This window comes from Suricata suricatta, chromosome 5, assembly GCF_006229205.1.
Source record: "Suricata suricatta isolate VVHF042 chromosome 5, meerkat_22Aug2017_6uvM2_HiC, whole genome shotgun sequence".
Classification (NCBI taxonomy): domain Eukaryota; kingdom Metazoa; phylum Chordata; class Mammalia; order Carnivora; family Herpestidae; genus Suricata; species Suricata suricatta.
Genome location: NC_043704.1, coordinates 154581472 through 154592212, shown reverse-complemented (window position 1 = coordinate 154592212; position 10741 = coordinate 154581472). Strand labels below are relative to the sequence as shown.

Here is a 10741-nt window from a genome sequence, read left to right as displayed (position 1 = left end):
GAGCCCCCTTGCCCTTGGGACAATGGGCAGTCAGAGCTCCAGCACCCAGGATGAAGGCGGAGGCTATGTGAGCATGTGGGTCACCCTTGGCAGGCAGGTGCCCTGGGCTTCGGTGTCTTGGTGCACATGGGCCCCAGGAGCCTTGGGATGAAGCCCCACCTCTCACCAGAGCACAGAGGAAAAGTGTCCATCCAGGCAGCTTGCTCTCCAGAGTCACCCCGACAACAGAAACCGCACCCACGCAGGTGCTGAGGGACAAAGGCAGGGAGCCCTCTGCAGGGTTAGGTGGGCTGAGACACGTGCAGGACCAGCACACAGGCCACCATCGGCAAACTCCTTTGGACAGGAGAGGGGGCAGGGCATGCAGACCCTCACTGGCCAAGCCAGGGACAGGGAAAACCCCAGACAGGGCACAGAGTAGAAGAAAGCAACCAGACCCCCTGAGCCAGGGAAACTGCAGACCTGGCCAGCCGGTGCAGAGCCACCTTGACCCATGAGGCTCCTGTCAGATTCATCCCTGCTCACCTGACTTTCAGAACAGAAACCCACTGGAAATGTGGGACCTGCCCCACAGCCGGCCCTGGCCCAGGAAGGCTCTGCAAAGGTGGACACAGGCGCCCCACAGTGGGAGGTTCTTGTGGGGGGCGCCTGACTGCATTGGCCACTCCTCCCCCCACAGTGACACAGCTGCCCCACGCGGCATGAGCTCTTGGGGCAGGTGTGCTGCTGGGCACGTCCGGGAAGTCGGGCCTGGTGTCATCTGGCCACATGCAAAGCACACCTGAGCCCCGGGGACAGCTTGCTGACGGTGCAGAGAGACCCCACTGCTCAGGGTCGAGCAGGAGGCAGGGGTCCACATGGCACTGGGCAGCTTGCACTGTGTGTGCGCACGGGGGACAGGACCACATGCCAGCCCCGGGGGCCTGGGGGGAGCCCTGGACGCCGTGCCTGAGAGGGACTCAGCAGAAGACGCTGCCTTCGCACTTGGAGTTTGTACCAGGTGCAGACACTGCCTTTGTCATGAGACCTCAAAACCTGACGCAGGCGTGTGTTCAAACTCCCCACCTAATGGGGCCTGGGGCTGGGCTTCGGACACAGCCCTGCTGCTCAGGGTCTTAGGGCAGTGCCCAACCCGGGGCCTAAGGAGCATGGGCACCCACCTGGGTCCCTTGGGCAAGGTCACCAAGGAGGAGAAGCTCCAGAAAGGACTGCCTCCGCCCCAGGCAGCAGTGATGTCAAGGCCGGAAGCCCCAACAGGACTCGGGCTGGCTGGGGGCAGGGGGCCGCCCCAGCAAATCACTAGCCCGCTGGCTCCAGGATCCATGGGGAACTTGAGAAAAACAGACGCCAAGGTCAGCCAGGCCCTGGGCAGGCGAGGAGGCAAGGAGGTGGGACAAGGTTCCATACTCCAGGGGGAGAGCTCCACGGAACAAGATTCAGCATTCAGGCCCAATAATAATCCCCCATCACCACCAAAGAGTCACCGGGAGACCCAAAGAGGCCAGACTCCTGCAGCTTGCAGCGAAGGCGGGGACCTGTGCAGCCACGGCAAACGTTACCGTCTAGGGGACTCTCGGTGCTCTGGCATCAACGCCCTGGCAGGTGAAGCGGGAAGGCGCCTGACCTCCACTGTGCCTGGGCCTGCACTGGGTCTGCACTTCCTCACCTGCATGTGTTCCAGGTCCAGCTCCAGGAGTGCCTCAGGGACCGTCACCACAGTGGAATAATCCCGGGCAGCTCTAGAGAAAACGGGTCCACAGGCAGGTGGCAACAGGAGAGAGCCAGTGAGGGGACAGTGAGGCAGAGCCAGAAGCCCTTGCACTTCCCAGCCCCTGAGTGCAAGGGCTGCAGCACAGGACTGACCCCTGCCTGCTCCAGCCTCCCAAGTGGGAGCCACCTGCTGGCCCCAGGGTGACCCCTCACAACCCAGAAGGCTGCCTCCACGTGACTGGTCTCCAAAATGGGCACAGGCAGCTGCCCAACACTGCCGATCGCTGGCAAGGAGCCTCCCCTGGGCATCCCATGCTCCTCCCCCTCCGTCACAGCAGTCCCCCAGGAAGAGGGATTGGGGTTAGTTCTGTGTCACTGTGGTACTACTGTGATGCTTATACTTGTTATGCCACAGTGTCACAGCGCCCTTCAAAAACCCGTCCTGGGTCCCAGCTGTGGCCCCGCCCTTGGCATGCCCTCCCCTGGATGGTGAAAGGGGCCACAGCACCAAGCCTCAGCTGCTCACCACAGCAGTGTGGCCTGTAACCCAAACTCACCGGGGCAGCAGGCACAACGCGAGGAACAGGGGAAGGAACAGGGCACATGGCTTCTGGGACGCGAGCCAGGACCCTGCCTGCTGACTCCATGGGACCCTGAAACCGCCCAGCGGAAGCCACCCCAAACCACAACCAGACCTGCCAGTCTAGGCGGGGACCACATGGGGGCTGCGGGTGATCGGGCCTGCCCCTCCCGGCCATAGCTCCCCACTCCCTACAGTACCCACACCCACACCCCACACCACCCCACAGCACCTCATACCACGCAGCACCTCACTCCCCACAGCACACACACCACACAGCACCCCACAGCACCCCGCAACCCACATCACCCCAAACTCACAGCACCCCAACCCCACATCACCCCATATCATCCCACATGACACAATCCTACAGCACCCCAAACCCCACATCACCTCAACCCCACAGCACCTCAACCTCACATCACACACCACACAGCACCCCACAGCCCCCCAACCACACACCACCCCAAACTCATATAACCCACACCCCACAGTACCCCACACCCCACAGCACCCACACCCCACAGCACCCCAGCACCTGCTCCCCACTCAGGCTGGGACACTGCCCTGATGGACCTGGGAAGGCGGGAGGGACTCTCTCCGTCAGGGACGGCTGTGTGAATCTGGGTTTGGAAACGTTTCTTCAGGGAGGACAGAGGGACCCAGGTGCCCCTCGACTGGTCTGGCTGGAACGTCCATCCCATGCTCAGTGGTCCCCTTGGCCTGGTCCAAACCAGGCCTCACCAAGAAGCCCCCAGGGACCCTGGAGACAGGCTGCAGACAAAGCCCCCCCAAAGTGGACACTCTTCCCCAGCCTTGGCGCAGACGTGTGCATGCACCCTGAGTGGGTGTGAGAGCCACGGGGGCAGCCCCACATCCCCTGTGCCCACACCCCTGCAGCTGGAGTCCCTGGGGAGATAGGGCAGGCAAGGGGGGGCTGGACCACACCAGCTCCCCACCACGTGGGGCAGCACTGGGCAACTGTGCAGACACGCCCCACTGGGCACCTGGGGCTCGGGCAGGGGAGGGGCCGCTCCACCACACACAGGGGGTTTTTGACAAGGAACTTTCCATTGGGTTACTATAGCAGCTGGGACCACAGTGATAGACCCATCAGCAAAAACCAGCCAGAGCTGCAGGGCCCTCCCACCTGGCTCCTGAGGGTCAGGGCAGGACCCTGGGCCCACATCCACCACAGCCGGGGCTTCACAGGGCTCTGAGGTGGCCACACAACTCCACTGGCAGAAACAGACGTGCTCAAGGGGGACCTGGGCAGGAACGACAGCATCTACCCTGGACAAACTCCCAGTGGGCAGGACTCCTGGAGATCCCCGGGGGGCTGACAGGAGTGGACGCTGGGCTGGGCCCACACTAGCCTTTGGATGAGCTTACAGACATTAGGGGCAGGACAAGGGGCGTGGGGAGTGGGGCACCTCCCAGCCCGTGCCATCCTCAAGGACGTGGGTCCCATCCTGGCCAGGCCATGCAGGCTCTGGTCATGGCCCGAAGGCAAGACAGTACATGGCCCCCAGAGAAAGCCCCTGCTCAGGCCCAGAGCTGCGCTCCCCTCCATGCCCACAGGCTCCGGGGAAGGACACAGTCCAGGGCCTCATCCAGCTCTCAGCCACGAGGCTGGCCCCCTCACTCTGGCCCTCTGCTGGCCCTCGTGGGGGTCCCCGGGCTCCTCTTAAGCACACTCTGCCCCTGCCCACACCCAGGCTTCCGTTCCCAGGGGGGCACGCCCGTTAGGTGGACCTTTCTAGGACACAGGCCGCAAGACAGCAAGAATTTTAACTGGGGGGCGACTGGTGCCAACACATCTACAGTGTGACTTACAGACGCAGCCCAGAGCTCCCAGAAGGCAGCCTGGGAGGCCAAGGCAAAGGGCAGGGGTGTTGGAAATTGTTCCCCCACAGGGCCTGTCTGGAAGCAGTGGGGCAGCACTGGGCACCCTCCTCACCCACTGCCCCCCCATCCAGTGCCCCTCGGACCTGAGCCCCAAGCCCCTGCCAGCACACCGCAGGCTCCCACAGTGGACAGCTTCTCCTGGCCACCCGTGGCCCCTGATGCTGCTGTCCCCACCCTGGAGCAGCTGTTCTGAGCTCCACCAACGCAGCAGACCCGCACCTCCACGGCCAGCCTGCCCCACGCCTCCCAGTCCTGGCATCCACCTTGCACCAGCCCAGAGGTGCTGGGCATGGACTCTTCCCTCCCAGCCCACCCAGGGCTGCAGACTGCAGCCTCCAGGCTCCCACTCTGGCAACTGGCTGTGTCCCAGTCCCAAGGCAGCTCCCTCGTGGTCCCTGGACCCTCCCCGTCCTGACGAAGTGCCTCCCACCAGCCCCACCTACAGGGACCAGGCCCAGTTATTGTCACAGGGCGTCACACAGTGGTTTATAACTACTGGGACCACAGTGATGTTCCTCATAGCAGAAACCAGGCCAGCACCACATGCTGGCTATGGGCCACCCTCTGCCCCCAGGCCTGGAGGCTCACCCTTTTCCTTCTAAAGCATCGACCTCTAGCCTCTGGCCTTGAAGGGAAGGGCCCCTCTTCCTGGGGTCCATCCAGAAGGCCTCCAGGGCTGACAGATTCTGAAGGAGGAGGTGGCATCCAGTATAGCCATAGGCATGGACTAGGGCTGGGCAAGAGGAAACCACAGGCCTGGGGGCACACAGAGGCTGAGGCGCCAGGACCTCTGAGCCACGTTGCCCAAGCCCAGCAGGACAGTGAACACAGAGTCCTCAGGCTGGCACAAGTCACCCCACACTCGCCCACCCATCCAACCTCCACAGAGGTGCCGTCAGCGACCAGTCCTAGACCACCAGCTCCTCACCACAAACTGCAGATGAGTCATGTCAGGGTCAGGACCCAGGGGACCCAGGGCCCCTCCATCAGGCCCCAGCTCCCAGCCCAGCTCACACTCCACCTCCCAGGAGGACACCTGCCTCAGACAGTTCCTCAGAGGCAGGCTGAAGGGGTCGTGGCCTTGGCCAGGACAGGCTGAGCAGTTGTGAGCAGGACCCTCCCACAGGCTTCGGGGACAGGACATATTGTCTGAGCCTCTGTCACTGTGGGTCGTGGGGTAGTACCTCCCACAGTGACATGGCCTACACTCAAAACCAGCCTCCCTCCACAGGGCCCAGTGCCTCCTGCTTGGGGCAGGGCATACCCCCTCCCAATTGTCATCGGAGGCTGCAGACCTCAAGTCAGTACTGTACCAAGGCAGGGCTGGGTACACTGTGGTCTGAGCCCCAAGGTGCGGTGCAAGGGCCCTGGGAAGAATGGGTATGGGCAGTGCTGACCTCCAGAGCCGGCCCCCTCCTCCCACTTGCCCAGCTTGCTCCCCGGGAGGCCCCCCTCCAAGGACAAAAGGACAGCACCGAGCTCTCCCCCCTGCAGGTCCTCCTGCACCCTGGGCTCAGGCCTGGGCATGTGGACTGCTGACAGGCAGCTGGCAGGTCCTCTGCAGGGAGCCCTCCCCACGGCCCAGCCCTCACCTCCTCTTCCTGCCCCCTGAGCTCTCCCATCCTCTTCCCTCCTCATGCTGTGATACAACCCCTCTGGGGAGGGGAAGCCACCGAGAATGGGGAGCCGGGCTCCACACAGTGACACTCGCTGCAGAGCGAACACCAGGCAGTGGCTGGGGTGGGGGCGGCTCAAGCCCAGAGCCTGACCCAGAGCTGAGCCGACCCCTGCTAGCGCTCTGTGAGCCTGTGGTCCAGGCGGGGTGCTGGCCTGTCTCCCAAGTCCCAGTGCCCATGACCCTACACCTGCCAGGTGGAGGGCAGGTGTACAGGGCACTGTCAATGCAGGGGAGGGGCTAAGGCTGCTGCAGGGGGAGCTGGGTTGGGGTGCCAGCCTTCTGCCCCCACCCCAGGGGGAGCAGGAAGGAGGGAGATTCTGCCTGTGACCCTCTCATGGGGGAACAACCACACAGTGGCTTAGGACAGATCCAAAAGCCCTTCTTTGAGCCCTCTTCCCACAGGAACCACGCTTCTGCAGACAGTGACCAGCCAGCAGACCCCTCACAGGCAGGACAAACCCCACATGCCCAGGGGCCCAAGGAGCAAGAGGCCAGCCCACCAGACATGGGCTCAGGCTGCAACCCACTCCAAGAAGTGTGGGCCGGGGGAGGCTAGCCTCTGCCTCAGAGCCCACACACCCAACTGGGGCTCAACCGGGCTCCAGACCGCACGTGCCCCCAGAACCCTCAGGCACTGGAACTCCATGCCCCCAGAGCTCAGGAGGAGTGTCCAGCATAGAGAAGACCCCGCCCATCATTCAGACAAGACCAAGAAGAGGACAAAGCCCCAACCGATTGGTTTTCCAAGCCAGTCTGTGTCCTGGTGGTATAGTGGAAGCTAGCCCCGCAGTGACACTCTCCAGGCCAGAAACTCCTGTCCCCAAGTGGGTCGACCAGCAGAGGGGCCTGCCTCCTGGTTTGAGGTCTGCATCCTCCTGCCCAGCTCAAGGGGTCAGAGACAGCCTGAGGAAGGTCCTGGTTCAGGAGTCGGGCTGCCCAGTGCAGCCTCCCAACCTAGGGTCCTTGGGGGATTTTGTGCAGGCCTGAGGCAGGGTGGGTAGTAGCCGGGGGGCCACAGTGCCTCAGGCCATTCATAAAACCTGCTCCTGGGCCCCGCCAGCCAGCAGACTTCCACCAGGCAGCCCATCCTTTCCGGTGGGGGGCCAGCAGCCAAGAAGGAGCCTAGAGGACTCTGAGCGGCCCAGGGTCAGCGTGTCTGCTGGGAACTAGCAGTTAGATGTTGGTCGTGGCCAGAACTGCCCCCGTGGCCTCTGGGGGCCCAGCCTGGACCAGTGGTCAGACAGGGGAGTGTGGCCCAGCCAGGAGGTGTCCACAGGCCCCTTGGGTGACCAGGTGCCCCGGATACCCCTCCATACACCCATTTAAGGGTCAGGACAGGAGGCCAGGCTGGGCAGTGGCAACCTGTGGCCTATCCTCATCTTCCAGAGCAGACCCTCGAGCCCAGTGACCCTCAGGGAGACACAAGCATCTGTTCCTGCCACTGTTACCCTGGGCCAGGGGTCAGCTGGTGGGAACCTCACATCACTGATCCAGAGCCAGTGCCCAGAGCACAGACCTGTCCTCTGCCCTGTGCCGAGGTTGGCTGAGCATGAGCCCCCCGAGAATAGTCCTGCTGGTGTCACTGCTGGACAGAGCCCACCCAGCCCGCAGGGCCCTTTAAGAACACCCAGCTGGGAGCCAGCACGTGAGATGCCAGTCAGCTGCCAGGCCCCAGGCAGGCAGCACCAGGAAGGCGCCCCAGAGGGACTGCCCACCCCTCCTGCCCATCTCCTGCTGAGCCCATGGCCCTCCCCTGTGGAGATGGCCATCCAGGCAGTATATTCCCCGGAGCCCCCACGCTGCTGCCTTGGGTCCTCCAGAGCCCCTGTCCCAGCACTGAGGACTCGGCCACACAGGGCAGCCAGGGCACCCCAGCCCACAGCAGGACTCTCAAAAACCGGAGCCCACCATTGGAGCCCGGCAAGAAGCCAGGTCTTCTCTGGGGCCCCCACCAGCCTGTACCCACCCACCCATCACCCAGGACATCTCCAGAGGGTCTGGAGCCCCCACTCACTGTGCTCCCTTCCTGGGTGGAGGCTCGTCCAGATGGGCCCCATCAGCCAGCACTGGTCGTGGATGCACAGCCAGCGGGACTCCAGACACGCTGTTCCTTCTGGTGCCCAGGACTCTGCACCACACACCCTGGGCAGGAAGCAGATAAGCACCAGGCAGCAAACCCCCTCCTGCCTCCCCATCCCACCTAACCCCACTCCTTCTCACCCCTCCCTGTCCTCAGGCCTGGGAAGTTTTCAGGTACTTTACCTTCAAGCCAGGCATTCCCTCCATGGGTGTCCTTGAAATTTCTCTCCTGGGGTGTGAGCCCGGGGGTACCATGCAGCCCTGGGGGTGTGCAGACGTTTGCACACATGCAGTGGGAGCTGTGTGTGTCAGTCAGGGCCCCTTCATGGAGGACGAGGCACTCTAGCTGCAGGTGGAGAGGAGTAGCATCCAGGACTTGGTGATGGGGACCCAGGGGCTGGCCAGGATGCCCCCTGGAAGGACGGGAGCCTCAGATGGGGGAGCCTGGGGAGTCTAAGGCCCTGGGGACCTGCAGCAGGGCTCAGGACCAAGCTGGAGCTCAAGACAGGGCTGCTATGCTCACTGTGGTCAGGAGCCCTGGTTCCAGATTTGGTGGAAGGGCAAAGGGCACACGGGGACCCAGATTTGCAAGGTCCAGGCACGGAAGGGCACCCTCAGCGCTGGAGCCCCCAGTAGGGTAGGGTACCAACAAGCCAGTGCTCCTGTCGCCAGGCAGGGGACAAAAGCCCCACTTTTTTGAGTCTCTGAGTTCAGCACCCTCAACCTTCGGTGCGCACAGACCTCCCCCCATCCACAGAGCCAGATGCAGCCATTTTAGGGGCATGTCCCAGGGAACCCAATGCAACCCTGAATGAGGACACAATCCAGCCAGGGTGCACTCCTTGGCCAGCAGCCTGGAAGAGGCTGCCCCTTCCCCCTTTCCCCCCTCAGAAGTCGACAGCACCCTGATCTCACTCCTCAGCCACACAAGACCAATCACTGAGAAGGCTCTTACAGTGACCCCCCCCCACCCCGACACTCTCCCCTCTGATCCTAGAGCCCTGCAGCCTCAGGGTGGCACACACACTCACCAAGGTCGCTGGGGCCCTCCTGGTCCACACTTTTTGGGCAGTTGCTGCTCTCCCCTCCACACAGCTACAGGGACTTCTCATGGGCTTAAGCTGGGACTCACAGCCTCCACCAACCCACTGGCCACATGGAGAGACGCCCGAACATGATGGCATAGGGGCATTTTGAGGAAGGGGCATTACAAGAAATGACGACACAGGTACAGTGATCCATTCCCTACCTCCCTATCAATACTGGCAGTAGTGGGAGCCAATCACAACATTTAGGGTATTGACCAATCACACAGTGGACCCAGGACCCTCACGTAGGGTGTGACTAAGACCCTCATGTAGGACGGGGCGTGACCTTCTTTACCCACCTGGGGAGGCTGTTGGGAACTCTGTGAGCAAGGTATCCAGCCCCAGTTTCCATGAGACTTTGTCTCCATGTTCCATAAAGTCAACCTTAGTTCCTTAAAGCTGTCAGGTCATATCTGAGTCTATGCATCACTCTCAAACAGGACATTCCAGTCAAAGCCTTGGTAACATAACCAGTATTTCTAATGGTGTCTTGCTATAAAATGAACATATTCTTATTGAACTTATGCAAACAATTGTAATTGCCATGAAAGAAAGAATACTCACTGAGTTTTTTAATTTCAGATGGTTTAAGTAGAGAGAAAAGATAAATACTCTAGACAAACAAATACTTCAAGACATTTCTAAATATCACAGATATCTTAAGAGAAGGTTTCTTAATCTGGATAAGCAAATATTAAAGGACCAGCAATGTTTCCGACAAGAGTTACAAAACTATAATTTTTATAATGCAGCTTTTAGATCTGGAAGTTTCTACCTATTTTAGTACTAACCTAATAGAAGTCCTCTCTACAACTTCGCTTGATGAAGAAACACGTTCCGTGACACAACCTAAAGTCTGGAGCAGTATTGCTATAGCAGCCAATCTGATGTTCGGTGGAAGAGTCGCAGCTTGAGTGTGTTTCTTTTGTCTGGGCGCAACTTTCATTGTTGCCCATTTGGGTTGCTGCAGCCTTTGGGGACATATGATCTTATGATCTGCGTTTTAAAGAGGCACATCCGTCAGGTCTCCTCAGAAGCAGTGTACCTGGGCCAGGATCTCAGCACAATCATGAAGCAGGGAGTCTGCACTGGGATTGGGTAGGAGCGTGGCCGGATTAAGCAAAGAGGAGGCTGGAAAAGAATTCTATCCTGGTTGAGGAGCAGTGTCTGGTGATGAGTAATTCAGCTGGTCTCACGTGAGTGTAGTGAATCCAGGCTGCTATTCCATCCAATTTTAAGGCGGTTGGAGTGGTCAACAGGATGATGTAAGGTCCTTTCCACCTCGGCTCAAGGTTTTCTTGCTGATGGCGTTTGACATAGACCCAGTCACCAGGCCAGTACCAGTGAGGCTCTGGAGGTGGACTTAATTCATAGAGAACACATAATTTTTGCCATACACGTTCTTGAGACCATTGATTAGCTCGGGTTTCCAGCAACAGATTGTTTTCCTCATTGTCCATTAGGGCTGCTGCCTGGAGGTTTGGGATAATAGGGGCAGGTTTTCCATACATAATTTCAAAGGGAGGTAAACGCATTTAGTAGAGAGAGTTTTGCACCCGATACAGGGCGAAGGGAAGGAGGGATACCCAGTGTCCGCCAGTCTCTAGGGTCAATTTATTTTTTTTCATAATATTTTATTGTCAAATTGTTTTCCATACAACACCCAGTGCTCTTCCCCTCAAGTGCCCTCCACCATCA

At 60.3% G+C, this 10741-nt stretch overlaps 1 long non-coding RNA gene and 1 gene segment (V, D, J or C); one reads left to right on the top strand and one right to left on the bottom strand.

Annotated features, from left to right (window-relative positions):
* Nucleotides 1–2016, bottom strand: part of LOC115292458 — a 5071-nt gene extending 3055 nt beyond the window's left edge. Inside the window, exons 1-2 of the long non-coding RNA XR_003909002.1 lie at nt 1927–2016; nt 1667–1739 (exon numbers count right to left, since the gene is read on the bottom strand). This is a non-coding gene — a long non-coding RNA (uncharacterized LOC115292458). The remainder of the gene's footprint in view (nt 1–1666; nt 1740–1926) is intronic.
* LOC115292453 overlaps nt 1–10741 on the top strand; it is a 494271-nt gene that overhangs the window by 390227 nt on the left and 93303 nt on the right.